This window comes from Camelus bactrianus, chromosome 10 (genome assembly GCF_048773025.1).
Source record: "Camelus bactrianus isolate YW-2024 breed Bactrian camel chromosome 10, ASM4877302v1, whole genome shotgun sequence".
In the NCBI taxonomy this organism is placed as follows: Eukaryota; Metazoa; Chordata; class Mammalia; order Artiodactyla; family Camelidae; genus Camelus; species Camelus bactrianus.
This window is the reverse complement of record NC_133548.1, coordinates 58804400-58823636: the sequence shown is the minus strand read 5'-3', so window position 1 is coordinate 58823636 and position 19237 is coordinate 58804400. Positions and strand designations below refer to the sequence as shown.

Sequence of the window (19237 nt, the reverse complement as noted above, 5' to 3'; positions counted from 1 at the left end):
ATCCTGCTTCATTTCAATAATCCACCCCTGAAAATCTGATGATCCTCAAGAAAACGCTGAATGGGAGCCTATTTTTAAATGGGGAAAAAAATAAAATGTGTTACACATAAACCCCCAAATTCTTAACATGTACTTAAAATAAAGTAAAATGCCAAATATGAGTAACAGACTATCATGTTAGGATGTACAATATCTAAAGAATAGCGTTATAATCACCAAACAATTGATACAATTGCTAATTATCAGTTGCTTTTTGAGTGTAACAGCGTATGTAGTTTGCATGCATAATGATAAACATTATATTTACCATATGGTACAGCAAATGCATACCAATAACTAAGGAAATTTTTAAATTACAATTAAAAGCAGGCAATTTCTTGTAATTAACTGTTCAATGGAGACTTGAAGCTTAAAGATATTTGAGAAGGGAAGAACACACTTACTGTCACAGGTGCCAAAGAAGACAGTGCTAGTGAGTTGGATTTGAAGGCAAGTTCTCAGATTCAAAGGAATGGAAAGAGTTTTCTCTATGTTTGGTGATGCTACTGTAGAGATTCCAGAACAAGGAGGCATTGATAAGTTCCCAGGGAAGATGGTCTGTCCTTTAGGATGAAAAAAAAAAAAAATTGCAAAAAGGAGCAGTTTGTAGTAAGTCAGTAGTTTACATTTGTAAATTCCTTTTTTTATGTCATTATAAGATACATAAGGCTGTTATTCAAAAGAAAAGTTTCTTACAATGTTGCCATTAATTTTAAGAGTAATGTTACACATTGTACCTGCATGGATCATTTATTCTTTTAGGTTGTGTATGAGCAGTAGTGTGACTGGATACTCTCTTGATCTTTCATTGTTGCTTCTTTTCCATAAAAAATATAAATTAAAAAAAAAAAAAACCTTTAGGGTTCATCAATAAGGTGAAACAAAGTGTTTCTTCAAAGAAGATACACAGTGAATGAAGGAAACTAACCTGACAATCTGTCACTGAATTCAAAGGCTTTGAAGACATGCCTTACTCACATTGTTCTTGCAAGATCCTGGCTTTAAAGATGTCTTTGAAAAAGAATGGAATAGCATTTAAGATCTCATGCAGAAAATGTAACCACACTAAATTGTTCAGCTTTACAGGCAGTCATTGTACAAACACGTATCAGTCATAGCATAATGACAAAGCATGGCTCAAACTAAGCATGACACCGTGGTACCGCCTAATTCCAGCAATATTCAGAAACAGTTTCTCTTTGTTGTTAGTAGGCAAGCTTTTCAAGATAGCAACATATGATTCTGATTCTCTACCAATTTTGATTGCAACATTACCTCACATTTTTTTCCACATCACTTAGTTTAAAATATTCAGCTTTTAAGATGCAAATATAAATTTTTGCCCATATAAAAATTGAGCATTGCTATATTGAGAGCTACTTAGGCTCTTTCAGTCTAAACAGGTATTGCTTCTGCCAATACAATTCTCTTTAAAAATTTGGGGGATTCTTATAGATCAAATTATAACCACTCACAAATTTCTTTGAGACAGACACTTTCCATCTTAAGCTGTCAGGAAACTGTTGGAAATTGCCTTAAAATATTTAGAAGCCCTCTTATCAAGCTGAGAAGATCTAGAAAGAACATTCTTAACTCTTTCTACAGTCTTAAAAGAGAGTCTACCCTGGCTGTAGCCTTTGCCTTAAAGCAATTCCTTACTTTTTAGCCCTCTGGAGAGGCTAGGAATGAAAAACATCTTTATTTTTTAACCTAAAGACCCTAGATTTTTTATATTTTCTCTAAATTCTGCCTAAAAATTGAATAGTTGTTTTATCTCATCTCTATCTGTGTCTTTTCACACTTAGTTAAATTAAAAAAAAAATCATTTGATACTATCAACATTCTGCCTGGAAGTTTCTTTAACCAAATGTACCAATTTGTTGAAGATATTTTCCATATTCCACAATTCAGCAAGTAACAGTGTTGCCAAACTTCCCTCCACTATATAATAGGTACATAACAGGAATCCCCTTTTCTCCAAACTCTAAGAACAATTTCTTCACTGTCCATCAAGCCTTCAAGAATTCTATAAAATGCTCCCATAAACCTTATGAAATATTCAGATACACTGTACAGAATTCCTAGTGTCTGTATTAGTTTGGATGTTATAAGTACTTGGAGACTATGGTTAGGACACCATTCTCCCCCACCTCAAACTCCTACTACTTTCACCAAAGAATTTGAAAGTAAAAGATTTATGATTGTTCTTTGAAAGGAAAAATACATAACTACATAGTTAGGAGTAGATATATAAAAAAGAATGCTTCAGAGACCAGATACATCTATCTAAAAAATAAGACAAAATGCAATAACATGCCCCACAAGAAAAGCTAATAGGATTGAAAGCAAAAAGTGGGGTGGTGGGGGATCAGGGGAGAGGGGACTCCTTGAGGCAATTCAGGTATGTGCCCAGGGGAGTGAAAACTGCAGTCTAGGGACCTGAGGTATTCCCTAGGGACCCACTGACAAAGCTGTCTTTACTATGAAATGGATTCATAAGCTCTGTTGAAAGGATGGCATTAAACATTTGGCTCATCTAATTAATACTCTTAGAACACATGCACCAAATTTTTATTACGGTTTGACTTTCTGTGCAGGTCTGTCTTGAGAGAATGGGCTTGATCATGGTAACACACTAGATATCCTAGTTAGAATGATAGGGCTTTTTTCCTCTCCCTTTCATTTAATAAACTGGCAGTTTCATTTACACATTCATTTATGAGCATGTTTTGTGTCACTTAGCCTATGAGAGGCAGACCTCCCTTGGTGTGCTGACCAAACCATGTTTCTGACCTTGGCAGTTTGTGGATGATGAGTACTGTATTAGCCAAGAAAGGTTAGGCTATGCTGTGATACCAAATACACCCCTAAATCTCAGGGGTTTTGTGCTCACACCAAGTCCAAAGCAAGTGGGCCACCACTTCAGGGCAACTTTCCTCCAGCTAGTGTTTCAAGGTTAAAGTTTCCTTTATCTTTACTGGGCTTTCAGTGGTCACTTTTTTTTTTTTTTTTTTTTTGCTTGTTTGATTTTTTTGTGTATAACTTTCAATCGTTGTACACAGTAATGTGCAAAAATATTTATGTGTACAGCTTGATGAATTTTTACATTTGCCTTCACTCCTGAGACAACTATTTTTAAAAAAGAATATTTCCATCACGCCAGAGGGCTCTCTTGTGCCCCTTCCCAGTTAATGTACCTGCAAACAGAAGTAACTGCAATTCTGACTTCTACCCTCATCGCTTCTGTTTGCCTTTTCCTGAAATTTACATTAACGGAAGCATACATTAATATTTTGGCATCTGTCTTCTTTCATTCAAGATTTTGTGATGTTTTGGTGTCTAGTCTCATGTTCAAGATTTCCTTCCTTAAAACACTGAGTCTCATATACTTCTAGTCTGAGTATAAATTATCAATATTTTTAGAAGTCATTTTGACAACATCTCTGAACATTTAAAATACACATATTCTTTGACCTAGGAATTCTAACTCTAGGCCTCTGTTCTATAGAAATACTGACCAAAAAAATTCTTCGAGCTTTTATTTACAAGAGCAAAATATTAAAAATCATCTCAATGTCCACATTTGGGACGCATTAAATGAATATCTCTATTATGGAATGCAGATAAAGTATAAGATAGATCTGCATGGACCAAGATTGATGGATGTGCATGACATTACATTGAATGTGGGAAAAACCTACAAACTGTTTTATATAGAGTGAGCTCATTGTTGAAAGAATAAAAAATATCTTTTATATCTGTATTTGTGTACATGTTTACACTGGCTTTGAAAAAGGTATAGGAGAATACACAACACATAAAGGGGTCAGGACAGAGCTATTTCACTTTTTATTTTTTGCACTACTATATTATTTAATACTTTTCCCACTTAGTGTACATTATACTTGCCTTCCAACACTTCCTTCTGGATTTTTTTTCTTGATAGTTTATTTTAGGTTATGAGTGCTAATTGTTCTAAGTCTTTGTATGTCCAAAAATGGCATTAATTTACTTACACTCTACCTCAAACTACTGATAATTTGGTTATGAATAAAATTGTAGATTCAAATTAAATTTCCCCTCAGTATTTAAAAAATATTTCTGCATTGTTTTCTTGCATAGAATGTTGCTAATCAGGTATCCAGGGTTATTTGGTTTTTCTTCCTTTGTAGGTCGTCTTTCTACTCTGGTAGTTTTTAGGGTTTCCTCTTTATTGCTCATATTTTCACCATATGTTTCAGTCATGTGTTTGGTTTTTTTTGTTTGTTTTTTTTTAAGTATAGTTGACTTACAATGTTTCAGGTATATAACAAAGTGATTCAGTCATGCATATATATCTATATATACCTATTTTTTTTTTCAGATTTTTTCCATTATAGGTTCTTACAAGATATTGAATAGAGTTCCCTGTGCTATATAGTGGTCCTTGTTGTTTATCTATTTTATAAATAGTAATGTGTATCTGTTAATTCCAAGTTTCTAATTTGTCCCTCCCTTTCTCCTTTGGTAACTATAAGTTTGTTTTCTATGTCTGTGAGTCTATTTCTGTTTTGTAACTTCATGTGTATCATTTTTTTAGATTCCACACATAAGTGATATCATATTTTATTTGTCTTTGTCTGACTTACTTCACTTAGTATGATAATCTCTAGGTACATTCATATTGCTGCAAATGGCATTATTTCATTTTTATGGCTGAGTAATATTCCATTGTGTGTGTGTGTGTGTGTGTGTGTGTGTGTGTGTGTGTGTACACCCCACATCTTTATCCATTCATCTGTCAATGGACATTTAGGTTGCTTCCATGTTCAGCCATGTTTCTTTATTTCATTTTTTTTATTATTCTGCTAGAATTTAGTGAACTCTATTCATCTGAGTTATCACATCTTTTTTTAGTTCTAAAAAATTAAAGAATCACATTTCCTCTGTTTTGGGGAAGTCTGGAAATTCTAGTAGACCAGAGTTTTTTAATCTGAGGTCTGTGAAGAGAACTCAGGGGAATCCATAAACTTGGATGAAAAAAACTATTACATTTTAATTTTCATTAACCTCTAACTGAATCATAACATTTTCCCCTATTTGCATATAGGCAAAAAAACCCCCACAAGCAATACTGGTAATATCTGTGACATTATCACCAACAGAAATCATAGATATATTCATATTATATTACAATTGGGGCAGATACCTCAAAAATGATAATAAACTGGCTGTCACATCTTATTTAATTCATTAATATGTTAATAAATGACAAAATTTTAATATTTTGATAACTGCATTTCAATATAATTGATTTCTTATATATTTTATTTTATGCACTTGAAGGTATTAGTCTGAGAAGGTGCTATGGCCTAAATGTTTGTGTCCCCCCAAAAGTCACATATTGAAATTCTAATGCCCAACGTGATGGTATCAGGAGGTGGAGCCTTTGGGAAGTGCTTGGGTCAGGAGGGTGGAGCCCTCATGAATGGGATTAGTGCCCTTATAAAGAGGCCTCAGAGAGCTCCCGCACCCCTTCCACCATGTGAGGGCACAGCAAGAGGGCACTGGCTATAGACCAAGAAAATAGCCCTCACCAGAACACGACCATGCCAGCACCTTGATCTTGGACTACCCAGCCTCAGAACTATGAGAAATAAATTTCTGTTGTTAAAAGCCACCCCGACTGTGGTATTTTGTTACAGCAGCTGGACCAGACTTGAGACAGAAGGGATCCATCATCTTCACTAAGCTGCTGAAGAGAGATCCACAGCATAAAACGTTTTAAAAACACCTGCGTTAGATTGATGATACGTTCTCCATGCCTCTTATCTTCAGTGCCTCTAATCTTTCCTCTCAGTTTCAATTTTTTCTATCTCTTCATCTCTTTGGTTAGATTAGAGAGAACCAGAAGGCCCCCAGTCAGGCAGCATGTGACAAAGAGCAACACTTTGAGGCAGCAGGAGCCTCAGCTCATCGCTCTGGTTTCCCACTTGATCACAGCTTTGAATCGAAAGAAAGTTCCTTCTTGTTTTTAAATGTTTATGAACCTGTTTTTATCAGTCCTGCAATTTTGGCGAGGGAGGAAGAGATGACCAGTACGCACTCCGCCTGCCATCTGAAAGCTGGGAAGCTTGTGTTAATTTTGCATTTAGAAAAAGAAGGAAAAGATGCAGTGCTACATTTTCCCCTTCTATTAATTGTTTCCATTTTTTAGAAAATGTAATGTTGTAATCATAAACCCTTCCAAGGTTGTTTTACAAGTGAGAAAACTGAGGGTGGTGCAGGATAATCACTGATTCAGTCAGGAAACTTGTTAATAATAGGGCTGGGACTAGAACTCAGGTTGTGGCTTCTTCTCCAGTGCTTGCTCTTTTGAGCTATCTTAGGAGATGTCTCTTTCCTTTCCAGAAGCTAATGGTGCTGATATGATAAATCGCAGTCTAGAAAAATCATTGTGTTGTTTATTTGTTATTGTACATGTGGTTCTCTCTGCCAAAGATATTTTCCGTCAATCGGGTCAGCTAATATTTTAGAACATTTGCTGCGTGCCGGGTGCTGAGCTAGGTGCCAGGCACACAACAATGAACAAGATCAAGCCCAACCACATGGAATTTATAGTCAGTGCAGTAAGAAGGATCAGCATCAAATATTGAATTCCTTGGCCCTTCTTTTAGTGACCTTCTTTCTACTCATCTTTCAAGGTCAGCTTCAAACGCATCTTCTCTGTGAAGCTTTCCAGGCAGAGTTAGTTGCTCTTCTTTGTGCTTCTACAGTGCATGGTTCACACCTCCGTTATCAACTGAGAACAGGCGTTTCATTTTAACACTTTCATTAACAGTGTTTCCTGCCACTCCCTGAAAGCAACTTCAAGACCTGACACATAGGCAATAAATAAACTTGAATGAGTGGAGCTGAAGCCGAGAGAAAAGAATGGAAAGTTCTCTCGGACTCCTTTCTGTATGCTACATGTCCTCTTGCGGTTTTGAAATTAAAAACGGCATTCCCTATTGATGGTTTTTAGCTTTATGATTGGCAAAAATCCATTTTTCTTGTTTGGGCTAGTGGCCAATATAAATGGAAATAGACCTGAGCTCTTGCCAGCTGTTGTTAATTATACTTAAAGCCTATTGAGAACAGTATTGAGAAAATCCACCTTTTGCTTCAGTTTATCTGAGTTGACAATCTCCACAACCTAAACCCACTAAAATCCACACCTCCAAATTCATTTAATTCTGCATGACCTATGACTACAGAAATTGAATCCCTAAAGAGTCTCAATTTCACAACTGGGCTAACTCTAATTCTTTAACCTTTATAAAATTCTTTTTGAATGACTGTTGACAAGCCAGGTATCTACGGTTCAAGAAAAAGAAATCAAAATTAGTTCCATATTTATGTGGCAGGGAAAGGGCTGTGGCCCCTGGAAGGAAGCAGCAGTTTCCCTTCCACGCTCACCTTGGAGCCTGACTCCCCTTCGGGAGTGAGGCCCTTGGGAAAAGCCGAGATCTCCAGGGGTGGACTGGCACATGGTGCTTGTAACCAGAGCTCTTAACAAAAATGGGTCTGAGATTTTTAAAGCCGGGGTCAGGGGGGTGGGCTTAAACTTTGTAATTTCAGATCTTTAAGCAGTTTTTTTTCAAGGGTAGTTTTGGTTTGGGGGAAATGATCTAAACAGACAAGGTTAGATATACTAATATTGAACCAAACCCTTTTCTGGAATGGAAGTTTGAGAGCTCCAACTCCAAAGACCTAAACTTTTCTGCGTCATAATATCAAAAGTTGCCTTTATTATGGGTGGAGCGACATCTCTGTAGTTTAAGATGCCTTTGGAGAAATACTTCCTTTAAGGTGCAAGTGTGGAGTCCCTTAGCCTGCATGGGAGTGTTTATTTTAGTAGAGATGCTTGGCTTCCTGTTTGAACAGCCTCTCACAGGAGACGGGGACTGAGGGCTTTAGGACTATAGGGAAGGTACAGTTCTGGTTTCTCACTTCATGTGGATTAAATGCCATAAAAAGGAATGGGACTGGTCTAGGCTTAGTACAAAAGACTGGCCTGCCATTATCTCACACGTGGAAATACTCAAACACAGACTCGGGCAATGTCGTCTCTCGGATATTTTGCTTTTATGTCATGCTCTCACAGCGGCCATAGGAGCAGACTGACCCCACGAGTTGGGGAGGGCTGGAGTTTCCTCAGAGGAAGTGGACAGGAAGCGGGGGTGGGGGGCAGGCTTGAGACCGGAGAGACTTCGCGGAGAGCTCTGGTCTTCTCCCAGGGCCTCTGGAGATCCGGGCCTGAACGTTCGTCAGGGTGAACTCACTGGAGGTCACTCCCGAAGGGAGCAGATAAGCAGCCCCTGCCAGGGAGCCAAGCCTGGGAACTGGGCAGGAAGTCACCTCCGCGGCCCTGACACAGCCTGTGCTTTGTGTAGCCATTTAAAAAGTTGCCAGTTTCATCATTCCTTTCTCTTATCCTTAACCTTTCCATAAAATTTTGCTAAATGTTGCACTCTAGTCCTGGTCATGCTACCGGAGATGAAAGGAACAGTCTGTGTCCACCTTTGGGAATATTTAGTCAAAGGAAGAAAAGCCTTCCTTTGAGGCCAGTGAGGCTATGGTGGCTGAAGTCGTGGGGTGGCGGGAGGTGAGAGGCGACAGTGGTGGAGCTGTGCCGAACAATCCGGAAGCACGTGGGTGGTGGGGGCAGTATGGGTTTGCGGAGGACCTGAGCCTCTGGGGAGAGTAAAGACTTCCATGTGGAGAAGAGCCTCATAAAAGACTCAGACTTCCTGTCACCAGGTAAGATGAAAGCTTGAGCCACCACCTTTGGACATTACAAGGTAAACCTGACCTCATTTTTAATCATAGTCTGGTGAGGTCTGGGAGACTGGATATATGCATCTGGAATACTCTACAAAATACAGTCTTTGTATTTTAGTAACTTATTTACCGTAAGGTTTGCAGAACATAAAAGCAGGCCTAAAAGAGGTTCCCAACCAAATTTGTGGAAATCATGTTGATCATATGCTGTTTATCCATTTATTAGCAGTCATGTACTGGACTCCAGCATGTGCCAAGCAGTACGGGAGAAATCAAAGTGGATCCACTGAAACTAGCTGCTATAAATTGCTCCTTAATGCTCAAGGTAGAATTAGGATCACTTATTCAATTCTCCTAATTAAAGAGAAAAAATGACTTGAGCCCCCTCATGCTAGGTTAGTACGGAATCTGGTGTCACTTTCTTAGGGCTGCTTTCCCTTCTTCTAGATCCTCTGGGAGCCCTAGAGGGTGTACACTGTCCAATTAGGAAGTCCATCTGACTTCTACTTCAAACCAAGATAAGCCCTGGTATCCAAGCATCCTTGCTAGTCCTTGATGCCTCAAGGTACTCTGTTGAAAGTTGGTCCCACACTGTTGGCCAGGCACTATCAGATGCTGGTCCAGCTCACTGCACAGGCCGGCATGGTAGCTTCATGGAGGGTGACTTCATGAGAGACTCCATTCTCCCGATCAACAGAGAATGGCCCTCACTGGATCTCCCAGTCTGCGGCATTTAGTGCTCAGTCCTTTCTATCACACACAACTATTTTTCCAGCCCCAGCACCAATCACGTCATCACAGCACTCAGACTGCAAAACCACTGCTCTTCCAGTCCTGGGGTCCCACCAGAGGCCAGCTGACTTTCCTGTTCAACCATAAAAATACAGAAGTGCTATTTTCATTCCTCTCTCAGACAACAGACTCTTTAATGCTCTGAGCTAAAGTGACTATGTAGGCAATCTCCAGGGCCATCACTCTCCTGACAGCAGTTTTATGTTGACCCCTGGACACCAAAGGTCCTTCCTTGGGATTTAGAAAGCTTGCTCTGGCCACCTACTCTTCCTTGGTGCACAGATATCATTCATTATTTTGATACTAACTGACATACCTGCATGCCTTGGACAAAAGGTTCAATGACCTCTATGATGAATTTTAATGTTTCCCAAACTTCTCTGATCCTAAGGGCTACTTATCAGAAATAAAACTATCCAGGCTTTACTTTCTTAAATTCTGATCCAGAGGGCTTCAGGTTGGACCTAGGACTCTATATTTTTCCCAAGCACTCTTATAGGACAAAGAAGCCCACGTGAAGAAGGAACATCCAAGTTAATAAGGATCCACTCACATTGTTTAACCCAGTAGTTTCCAACATAGAAAGCTGGAATCACCGGGGAAGCTTTTGCTCCAACAGAGATGCCTTGGACCTCTCTGGGAATTTTCTTTTCACTTTTTAATTGGAAATAGTCTCAAACTTACAACAAAGTTGCAAGAAGAGTACAAATAACTTCTTTTTTCTGAATCAAGTCTTAGTTGTTGACATGGAGTCCTAGCACTCCCAAATCCTTTAGTATTTCCCACAAGCAAGGACATTCTATTATATCGCCAAAGAAAACCCATCAAAATGAGGAAAATTAGCATCAATATGTCACCATCCTCTACTCCTCAGACCCCAGTCAAGTTTTGCAAATTGTTCTCAAAAATTGTCCTTAAAGTAAAAGAGCAGGGAATTATGTGCTGTACTATGTCATGCCTCTTACACTGAAAACAGTTTCTCAGTCTCTCCTTGATTTTTACAACCTTGACATTTCAAAATTACAGTCCATCTATTTTGTAGAATGACCTTCAAATTGCTTGTCTTAAGTTTTCTCATAATTAGGAAGAAATTTCATAGAAGTGATGTCATGGTCTTCTCATCACATCCTATCAGTTGGTACACTTTAGATTTGTCCCATTACCAGTATGGGCACTTTGATCATTTGTTTATGGTGCTATCTGCCAGGCTGTCCACTAGGAAGTCATTCTTCTACTCTTTGTAATTACTAATTTTTTTTTATGAGAGAGAACCTCAAGATTATGTAAATATCTGATTCTTCGTCAAAATTTAAAATTATTCATTTATTAATTTATACCACGATATACTCATAGATTCCAGTTTTATACAGTGGGTTATAACCCACTACTATCATTACTTATTTTGATGCTCAGATTGTCCCAGCTATGGCCAGTGGGATCTTCTTCAAGCTGGCTCATGTCCTCCTTAGACATGTCCCTGTTATCCTTTGAACACTCCTGTTTTTTTTGGCACAAGATATCCAGGTTCATTTTTTTACTTTCACTGTCACAGCACTGGAATCAGTAGAGCCTGCAAAGAACTCAGGTTCCTTTTAGAAATCGAGAGGCTAAGCATGCTCTTTGCTCCTTGTGTGTTGCTGCTCCCAAGCACTTTGAGTAAACAGCTAAGTATTAGATGGATGGATAGATAGATACATAGATAGATAGATAAAAGAAAAATTAATTCATATATATTTATAATTCACACTATTTACACCTGTATTTATTTCTGTATCTATTCCTATGTTGGAAACCATGAGAGTCTCCAATTCTAATCTGACATAATATTCATTCTAGTTTTCTTCTGTTCCGTATTTGTAATTCTCTGACAGTAAGAGACTTCCCATTGATAAATTTACTTATTTTCTAAATCTTTTCTCACCCTAGTCCCCTAACACCCATGCAGATACTCTCCTTACCCCTCTGGGGCACTGGTGCTCTGTCTAAGCAGAAAAATGCTACAATGAGACACCCTTCATCTTGCTTGAACATCTCACGGGGACACCCTTCTGACTCAGGCTCTGACACTCCATCCCAGGCCACCTGTGCACCCCCTGCTGTGTAAATGCCCGCGTCGCTCTGCCCAGGCTCTGACATCCAAGCCACGTCACCCTCCCACCCAGATACCCTCCTCACGCAGCTTGGGCTTTGTCACCCGCCCTGTGCTGGGTCTCCATCCCCCCACCATCATGTGGGATGCCTACTTTGTTCAGAGCCAGTTAATGGCTTTGGACTGAATTGTTCAGGAAGGAAAACAATGGGAAGGGGAGTGGGGAGAGGAAGCAGAAGAACTGTCTGGGAGATCTGAGTTGAGAATAGCTCTAGTTGGGTGTCAGTACCTGTGTTTGTAAGTGCTCCCCCAGGAGATTCTGATCATAGCCATGTTTGGGGTCCTCTGGATTTAAAACTCTTACACTAGGGCATGCTAAGGAAGCAAACCATTTTAATGGAACACTTACTAAGTATTGCTCACGATATTAAGCCCTGAGACAGATATATTTAAAAAAATAAGAAGATACTATTCCTGTTCTGAGGAGCTAACAATTCAGAAGAGGAGACGGGTTGGAAAACAGACCTAGAATACACAAAATAACTTGTGGAAATAGAGGTATATGGAAATGCAAAGTAGAAATCACTAATTCTATTTGGGGAGTTGGGGAAAATTAATGGTTGAGCTGTGTTTTAAAGGACGAATAGGAGTTTACCAGGAGAAGAAGAGGAAGAAGGGAGCTTGTAGCAGAAGGAATTGCTTGTTTGAGGCAGGTACAGGTATGAAAACTAGGACCTTATTAAACATGAGAACCTCCCACGAACCTTACCATTTGGGGTGGGATGTGAGTTTGCTGTTCAGATCTGTCAATGTGGTGTTACATGTTGGTCCATTTATGCCAGCCAGGCAGTCTTCTGAGGGGAATATCAAGTAAACAAGGGCATAATACTGCTCAGCCAATTTGTGTGCTAGAAAAATCAACACATGCTAATATTTAAAAATGTAAATATTCTCAAAACTACACAATCTAGAAAGTTAAAATCCCCGTCTCCATCTCCCAAAGTATTCCATCTCCCCAAAATAATCACCACAATAATTTATTGTTTTTTCCTCTTTTTTTTTCCTTTCTATGCGTATACTACCAATTATGTGTGGGGATATTTCCATTTTTCCCCTAAATCGAACTTATGATACTTACCACTTTAAACTTGCTATTTTAACAACATGTTTTAGCTAGCTTTCTAAAATAGTACATCAAAATATTTAATTCTTCTAAATTTTTTTAAAAATTTAAATCATTTTTCTTTATAAATTTGAATAAATTGTTAATGGAAAAACAGTGATATGTGTAAATCACCTACACCTATCTAATGGCACTTCCTTTCCCAGAGCTAACTATTGCTGTCTGTTAGTGTATGTCCTACTTTTTCTTTATTCATTTACACACACACACACTCACGCATATACACGTTGTGTTTTCTTTCTCATAAATGCGATCATAGACAATGTTAAGTTTCAGGTATTATAAATTTCAAAGCTTGAGAAAACACACAAGAAGGACTGCAACCAGCCATCACTCCAGGCTTTGTCTCCTCTCGGCCCTCCAGCCTCACCCTGCAAACATATGATAGTCACCGGGAATTGCACCACGTTAAAGACAGAGATGTGTCAGTAAGATCTCCCTGGGACAGCTGACCCACTGACACCCTTCTCTTGTGGCTTTTGCACTGCATGACCACGCCGAGGGGAAACACGTGGGGAGAAGAGGAGAGAGAGGGAAAGGTAAACAGGCCCCTCAGACCCTTAGGTTTAGCTGTAGTTCCCACTGGGGCTGTAGACTGCATTGCCTCCTGTAGCCAGAGGGATGGAGTTTGAAGTATGTAAGCCCTTGGAAACTGTGCAATTGAGCAAGGTCTAATCATCAGTCATTGGAAAAGAAGTGTTCAATAAGCTCCAGCTAGGATTTAACTCAAAGGCATTTTGAAAGTTGCTTCAGTGAGTTAGAATTGCAGCCTTTTGCCCCACATTTCTCCACAAATATTCTATGGGCATTTTTTAAGCCCCAGAGCCCTTAACTAACATTATTTAAGGCAATTTTATGTGTCTAATTGTACAGATTGTTTGCTAACTTTTGAGCAAAAAAATGATCTCAAAATACCCTTGTGTCTACTGATATTTCAAGGTAAGAAAATGCCCTGGAATACTTCCCATTTTCCAAAGGTAATATTTTCCAAAATAAACATTGGAGTAACTGCACAGTTGATACCATGTGAATATTTTAACTCACACAATAATATTCTAGAGTTTATGGAACTTTGGCCTTTTTCCAGGAGGCTTGGAAATCCAAAAGTTGGTTGTTTCTTCTCAGTGGGAGAAAAGATGGAGGATGTGAATCAGAATTGGTAAATTGGAAAGGAGGTCACCAACTGAACGGAGTTAAGTGGGGAAAAGTGCAGCGCAATCTTCAGTGGGAGAAAAGCCAGTTGCACAGAGGAAGGACTGGTTACCATTAACGGCTTCAAAATTAGGGCCTCGGAGGAGAATTGAATGGGGAAGTTAACAACCGCTTGTTTCACTTTCTCTTCTAGAAGATGGGGTTGTAATGAAATCCAGGTGCAACCCTGGGATATCAGGGATCCCCAACCTTGTCTGTTCAGAAGGCCCCCAAACCTTCAGTGCTTGTAGCTCACGTGCCTCCTCTTCCAAGGAGTCTTCCCTGCTGGCCAGACTGCAGTTATCAAATGATATCACACTGTCCAGATGCTTTGTTTCCTTCTCCTTTCCCCCATGGTCTGTGAGACTCTCAAGACCAGGATATAAGAGGCACGCAATAATTGTGTGCCGAATGTGGATGGAATGAGCTTCCCCAGCTGGAAATAATCCCTCCCTTCACTGAGCTCTCTCGATGATTTGCACTTACCTCACTCATGTAATTTTTTTCATATTCTACCTTAGACTATAATTTCTGTACATTTTAGCTCCATTATTAGACTCAGAATTCTTCTACAAGATGAGATAATGCATGTAAAGCATCAGTGCCCTATCAGCTGAATAAAGGATAGCTACTATTATTTATGTAACGGGGTGCCTGGGGGAACAGAAATCTTAGTTTATTTAAAGCATATTTTAAAAAAAAGCTTCAGAGAATCATCTTGAAGCCAATCTCATTTGTTTTGCAAGAGTCACCTGAATGACTGTTTTTATTTATGCAACTACAAGAGACCTACTACTTCTTGGAAGGAGGGAATAATAGAATGTCTTAGTCTTGAAATATCTGTTCTTTCCCATTCCCCTTGGAGAAAGCTGGCATAGGGGTTTAGTGCGCAGTTCACAACTCCAGGGGGCACCATTTGTATTGCAGTCTATTATGATGGATGTATATACTCTGATGATGCGCTCCCAGGGATACCACTCCTGAATACAATACGGATGGTGTCCCTGGAGTTGTGCAAGGAGGCAGCCCTAGGAAGAGGAAAGGAAAGGGGCTCTGACACTTTCCTCTTTGAGGTTCAAGGTTATTGGATCTTAAATGGATTGGGATGGTGCTCACTGAGATCTGCTGGCAGGAAAGAAGATGAAGAGCCCTAGAGAAGCACTGCCATACGAGAAGGGCTGTCGTCAAAGGGTGGGGCCAGCAAAGCTTTCTGTGGATGCCACTGGGAAGCAATGACAGAACACATGGAGTGCACACCAAGTGAGCCGAGGAGCTGAACCCTGAAGGCAAGCCTTGGTGCATCACGTGGCCAGGGCAGGATCTGGACCAGCGATAGTTTTACCTCAGCAGGAGACAAGCCCAGCAGACTATAAAGGAGCAGCAGGGACACAGGATGACAGAAGCAGAACAAAGAAACTTTGATTTTTCTCTCAGCCTGGCTTTTGGAAGTGAGTTATAACCCTCTGGATTGAGGAAATGTTTTGAATTCTTAAATAACTCAGGGGAGAGAGATACTGGACTTTCTGCTAATGAAGGCATATAGGGTAGAGCAGTTAACTGAAAAAGTTAAAGAGATGATTATATTTGGATTCTGGGATGGTAAATGAGGTCATAAGGGCTTTATCTTCTCTATTATCATCATCAGCTCAGAGCATTTGGCACATAGCTGGCCCACGATGGGGGATCCATGAGACCAAGGCATCTTTTTAAAATAAATTTGAGAGTTCAAGTCTTTTCAGATTGAGTCCCAAAGTGAAACAGACTCTAGGCCAACTCAAGAAAGGGCCTGACTCCCTGGAGGGACACTATAACCAAAACACCTTTCTGGGCTGCCTCTACTACAGGTCAGAAATACCGAGATAGATCTGGAACTCTCCCTTCCTGCTGTTCTGTATTTCCCCTGCTGCTTTTCCTCGAAGGTCCAGAAGGCTGAAGCTGGTGTTTTAACTCCACTGCAAGTTCCCCATCCTGCAGGATACGTGCTCAGCTTGTGTTAATGACTGACCAGCCATCTGGATGAGTGCAAAGTTTTGATATTGAAAGAACTGAAGTAGTTAATTATCAATTGATTCCAGACATGAGATCCAAGTGACAATTAAGGAAACTGTTTCCTTCTGATTTTGTGTGTGTGTGTGTGTGTGTGTGTGTGTAATTTTCGTTATTAAAAATGAAATCTATCGTTTCAGAAGAAGCATTCCATTTATAATTTTATAACCAGATAAACAAGAGTACCCTTTGGCCCTGCCTTATCTTCTGGCTTCAGTGTGGTGGTTAAGATCTTGGGCTTTGGGTCAGTCAGCACTAGGTTGGAACCATGTTTGTTTACAACCTATTAGTTGAGTGATCTTCAGCAACTCACTTAACTTCCAAAGTGTGTTTCTATTATAATTGTATACAGTTTGTAAAATGAAATGAGAAGTTATATGTCAGGCACTGTGCCTGCACAGAATAAGCATTCAATCAATAGTAGCTATCCTATTTATAATTATTTCCTTCATCACCAAACTCCTCTCTGCTCCCTTTTACTCCTTATTTCATATCCACACTGGAACCCACTGCACCCCATGGCCCATGCTCCACACACTCTGCATGTTCTTTTAAAAATCTTCAATGACTTCCTTATTGCCAAGGCCAATGCCTATTTTTCATTGTTTCTCCTGTTTTCTCTGGGGTATTTGACATCCTCACACACTCTCTTCTTTTTGGAATTTTCTCCTCTCTTGGTTTCCATGACAATCCATTCTCCTGGTCGCAACATCCCTCTTCTCAAATTTCTTACCTATCTTCTTCCTTCATTGGTCAGCCCTTAGGTATTACTATTCTCAGATTTAACCCTTCACCTGTTTTTCTTTTTCACCTTGTACACTACTCCCTTGACTTTGGTCACTTATAATCCAATTACCTTTAAACTTCTATTGATACTTCTATCAAAATCTCTAGACCTGTATTTTTGACATCTTGCTTGACATTGGAATTTCCCTTGGGAACCTCAGACTGAGCGAATATATTGTGAAATATGTCCTCTCCCATCCCAACGAGCTCCTTATCCTGTGGTCTTTTTTCTGTTAGTAGTATTACTATTTCCCCAGTCATTCAAGCAAACTGACTTTATCTATCACTTCTCCCTCTCTCTTATCAGTCCCTCCACCCCAATACCCCATCATTCTATTCATTCGACTCCTAAACATTTCTCAAATCTATCCTTTCTTCTCCATCCTCACTGCCACAACCATGATTTAGGTCATCATTAGCTCTTGCTCAATACTGCAGTAGCTTTCTACATAGCTGCCATTTTGTATTCCTAAAATACAAATATAATCATGCCACTTACCTACTAAAGGACTTTATAGACTGCATCCTCAAAACTAGACAGACTAGGGTGGGGCTGCTGAAAAAAAGAGAGAGAGAGAAAGAGTCATTTACTTTAAAAAAAATTAGAGCAGATTCAAGGTTTCCATGGCAACTGCACAGCCATCTGGTACTCACTTGAATTCTGATATGCTTTCTTAAGTAGAAAAGAAAAAAACGGAATTAGAGCCAGCACACTGGGAAGTCACATAAGCCTTGGACTACGAAGGGGAACCGTTCACACGGACACCGTTCACCATGGGTGCTGTGGAGTAAAGGCTGAGAACCGCTGGCCTGTGTCTTGATGACCGCCAAACTCCAAGACCTCTTCCTCTGCTTTGTCAGTACAAACACTATATGAGTTTAGTGCTCAGGGATGGTAAAGGCCTGCTGGTGACTCAAGATAAATAAAGTGCACAGGAGACCAAAAACAGACACCAGAATGATTATTTAACAATTTTTCAGTGAGAACTAAAACTGTCAGATACATTGGAATATCAGTATTATATTGAAGGATGCATTTGCTCCTTGTTATTAAGCTATGTAAGAAGGCTGTAATTATAATATTGCTTTGTGGGCCCGGCTAAGATATTCTGTCATATCTTTCTCACAATAATGATGGTCTTGCTGATGGGACTGGAAATTGATAACTTCCTGTGTCCATCAGCATAGTAGGGACCCCCTTGTCATTAGACCTGGAAATAACTTAAATTGTATGTCCAGCAATAAGTATCTCCCTCTAGGGCAATGCTGGGATGGGAAATACATTTGCTTCTCAAGACTCTTTTTCTGTGCTTTGTAACTGAAAAAAAATCTCTCTTAGAGTTGTGACTTCTTTCTTCCCTCAATCAAGTTGCAGTCAAATCCTATAGGATTGGGAATTTTCCTATCTCTAAGGTGATTTTTCACATCTGCTCTGAACCAGATAAGATTCATTGTCTTTAGGGTCTCAATGTCACATGGGAACTTTATTTCACAGATTTCCAACTTCTTGAACTTATTCTAGACCTCAAGGACCAGCAACAACCAGTACTGATGACCAGAAAGGAGGAATAAATCCTTTAAGAAAGTGACTGAGGGCTTCAGAGGTAATACATGAGTTGATTCTTAAAGGATGGGTAGAGGTTTTCCAGGCGAAGTGACTGGCAATTATAAAGGCAAAGAGGCTTACAAAAGCATGCTATGTCCAGGGGATGCTCAGAAATGTGGGATGGTGGTCTAGATAGAGGGTGGGAAGTGGTAGGAGAGGAGACAGATCAAACAGGTCAGGTTATGGAGAGCCTCATGTTGCCATGGTGGGTCATGGATATTCAAGAGGGCCATTATGAGTCAAACATGGATCCCAGTGAAAAGTCTACTGCCTACCCCCACCCCAATATAAGAAAAAGTGTTCCCTTTCTCTTCTGCCGAGGGGGAAGGCAGACATGCTCAGATAAGATTTGGGGGAGGAAGGAGACAGTTGTTTTATCCTCTGTGACAGAAGCAAGCTTACCACAGAATAGGTACCAGGCATCTGACCTGGCACACAGTAGGCACTCAGCAAATGCTAGCTGAGTGAACAAGAAGCTGTGATTTGAGGCTAAACAAGTCACAAATCAAGAACATGGAAAATAAATAAATAAACCTAACCACCTCCCCCCACCAAGAAAAAGGATGTGGGCAAAGGTGGCAACAGCATCTAGTCCCATATCAGCTCAGTGCTGCCTTGACTGCTTCCTCTTGGGCTCCCAGCCCATGACGCTCGGCGGTGCCGCCTCCACCACAGCTCCCAGAGCCCGTGTTCGCATTGCACC

The 19237-nt window shown here is 39.9% G+C and overlaps 1 protein-coding gene across 7 annotated transcripts in view; it reads right to left on the bottom strand.

Moving 5' to 3' along the window:
* The window catches only part of TMEM135 (transmembrane protein 135), a 271164-nt gene that overhangs the window by 219582 nt on the left and 32345 nt on the right, over nt 1-19237 (bottom strand). For 2 of the 7 annotated variants that reach the window (XM_045509052.2, XM_045509059.2), the window contains 3 exons: nt 17428-17484; nt 12492-12630; nt 444-602 (listed from right to left, as the gene is read on the bottom strand). The gene's annotated coding sequence lies outside the window, so the exon portion shown is untranslated. Of the gene's footprint in view, nt 1-443; nt 603-776; nt 857-967; nt 1051-12491; nt 12631-17427; nt 17485-19237 lie in introns of all 7 variants that reach the window. The other 5 variants (XM_045509056.2, XM_045509061.2, XM_045509053.2 and 2 more) reach the window with 4 other exon arrangements.